The following is a 3,397-nucleotide window of genomic DNA, read 5'->3' as shown; positions in this document are numbered from 1 at the left end:
CACTGTATAAAAGTTCTAGATCAAAACTATCAAAATTGTTTTATGGATTTTTTTTGGCTACAGGTTTTTTGGAATGACGTTTCATGAGCTGAGCAATCCCCTTGCGAAAATTAACCATGGGTTATTAATAAAAGTGTATTTTTTTGGCATATTGATTACATTTGTATAACCAACGTTTTACTACAAATAACATGGTCAAACTATGGTTTGTGTAGCAAAATTATGGTTAATTTGTGCCATTGTTTAACTGTAGTATCTATGGTTTTTTTGGTCTTATTTGTAGTAAAACCATGGTTAATGTTCGTTGTAAACAACAGTACAATCCATTGAATGCACTGACCTTGGTCTACCCTGATATACCAATACCAATGTCATACCAATTACCAAAAACACACTAGTAAATGCATAGTATGGTGCTAAAAGCACAGAAATGCCCTAGTGGATTGTAGTATTAAATATACTGAAATACTGTACAAGTGGCATTCTTTCTACTTTTTCTTTAGATGTATTTATATAAATGCATCATGGAAGCAACATTTGCATGAACAAATACCACACTGGAGTCTAAAAAAATGAAATCCATCTTGGGTTATTGAAGTCACAAATATTATCTTTATTCATCCATGTAAACACCCACGTTTCGCTCTCTTAGAGAGCCGTTCACTCACAACAGGCCTAAACAGTATTCTTCCAGTGACCTGTAATTATTTGATAGATTTTTAGAGCTAACTGCTATTTAGTAAGTTTGTAAGTGCTTCCTAAACAATCAGACATAATATGGGACTAATTTAAAGAGTAAGGCAGGCAGTTTTGGCAGCAGCGGAGGGGCTGGTTTGAATCAGCGGAGGCCCCTCGCTCAAGCTCTGGTTTTAAACTGTTCTTCGTGTTTGTGGAAGTGCCGCTGGCGGTTGACTGCGAGGCCTGAGAGGCAGCGCTGTTTAATTGGGCTTTGTTGTGGAAAGAAATGGGGGAGCACGGTTCACTGTAGTCACATCTGTACAACGGTGGCGACCGGAGCGAAGAGACTCACACATGCACGCAAAAACACGCACGACACAGGACGTCTAGTCATAAATTGTCACTAATGAAGCTATGCAGTCAGGTGAATTTATTTAATATTTATTGAATACGCACAGAGCGTGACTCAGTGTTATAACAGGATGATGCGTTTGCTTTGTGTGAGTGGATTTTAGCAGCGTATAATTATCACATTTACAAAACAGAGCTTCTGAATAATAAGATGTTGGATTTACACATGTTACTGTTTGGCCTGCAACTCTCTCATGTCCTGTGGTGACATGCTGTACTCTTATCTGAAACAAGCATTTTTAGCATTTATGAGCTCATTCTAATTGAGCTTACATGGAGTATTTGTACCCTTTGTACTTTACTATAGATACTATAGACCTTGTTACTGTTGCCTTTGGTTTGCGTTGGGTTTAAATTACACTTTTGATTTGATGGCACTGAAACGTTTGGATGAGAACAAAACTTGAACTGAATTGAGCTTAATTTAAGCTTAGTTTGAGCTTAGAATTTGTCTAATATTTGATGAAGTTTGCATCATTGATTCTGTTATTTTCTTGTAAAATACTGTGAAGCTGCTTTGAAACTATCTGTATTAAAGCACTATGAATAAATGTGACTTGACTTTACACCTCTGTGATCCTAACAAAGACACATAGAAAACTGTTGGGAAACAATCAATACATGGCAAAAAAATAAAATAAAAAAATAAAATTTAAAAAAGCATTTTTGTCGTTTTGTTTTTGCTTAAAACAAGAAAAACAATATCTGCCAAGTAAGAAAAAAACTCAATTCAAACACCCACTCACTCACTCACACACACTCACACTCACTCACTCACTCACACACACACACACACACACGCAATTCCAAACAAGACATGCACTACACTCATGCAGCACACAAGCACATACTCACAGCTTCTTGATGCATATCTTTTATGCAATGCACTACAAGAAAAATCATTCTCATAATCACTTTTGTCTTGTTTCATAGTAAAAATATCCTTAAAACAAGATGCATTTACTTCAGAATCAATAATTACAATATATTAAAACTTGTTTTTAGAGAATGCTTGTTCTTTTACATTTTTCTCCCATATATGATATATATGCAATGCACATGCAATTCCGAGATGTTCTCTCCAAACAAATCTTCATATTTCTAGAAAAAGTACAAAGGTGAAACATATAATTTAATTTTCTAAATATTCTTGACTCAAGATACATTTACCTGAGAAGCTAAATTATTTAAGTCTTGTTTTCTGAAAAAATGATAAAAATTGTTTTTGTTTTTGCTTAAAACAAGAAAAACAATATCTGCCAAGTAAGAAAAAAACTCAATTCAAAGGGAAAACAAGATTATTTTCCTTGTCCCATTGACTGTAATTATCGAGAAATGGACCATAAAAAGTGTGAACAGACCAAGCAAGAGACCGTAATGTCCTGAATTTCATCATCATGCATTAGAGAGATTCCATCCCCTTCCCTATATATTTGCTTGTTCTTTTACATTTTTCTCCCATATATGATATATATGCAATGCACATGCAATTCCGAGATGTTCTCTCCAAACAAATCTTCATATTTTACACAATTGTGCTTCTCAAGTAATGTCTTTTCTTCATTTATCCACTCTCATCAGTGGTTTCTCTCTCTCTTCTTGCCATGTCTCTTCACGCTCCCGAAAACCACAGCTCTCTTCAGAGTCTTTTCCAAACTAGCCTGGCATCTGTCTCCGCTTACTAACACCCCTCGTGTGAGTGTGTGTTCTTTCATATCAAAATATAGCCACAAAAAGCATTTAGACACTAATTTCACACTTTTAAAAAAGTTTTAATGTCTTTACATTAGATACAAAGTATCAAAGCAAAAAGAAGAAATACAAAACATTCAGGTTCTTGCATTACAATTATACACTCATAGACACAACAGAAAACAGTATGAATACAATTGAATACAAATAATTCAACAACATCTAAAAATATGTCATATAGTTACTAATTGCAATTTGCCTTAGGATTTGCTTTATATGCTATCACAGCACCTCCAAGTGGTCAAACATTAACATTGCAATAGTCATAGTGGTGCTGTTGTAGTAAAATGGTCTTTTTTGTATTTATATATACAAAATTAAGATTTGTTTTAACAAATTTAATGCAAAATAATTTTCTTGAAACTTGCAAACTTGAAATTTCACAAAATGCTGAAATTAAAATAGATAAATACAATCTAATTTCCAAGACTAAAACGGACTCCAAAAATGAAAGATATTTAATATTTAATTAAAAGTTTTATGATATTTATGTATAGCACCAGTATCCAACAGATCTGATGATGCAATGTTCCCTGGTGTCCATTTTTCAAAAAAA

The sequence above is a fragment of the Sinocyclocheilus rhinocerous genome, unplaced genomic scaffold (assembly GCF_001515625.1).
Source record: "Sinocyclocheilus rhinocerous isolate Xijiao unplaced genomic scaffold, SAMN03320098_v1.1 scaffold203, whole genome shotgun sequence".
Taxonomy (NCBI): domain Eukaryota; kingdom Metazoa; phylum Chordata; class Actinopteri; order Cypriniformes; family Cyprinidae; genus Sinocyclocheilus; species Sinocyclocheilus rhinocerous.
This window is presented reverse-complemented; position numbering follows the sequence as displayed.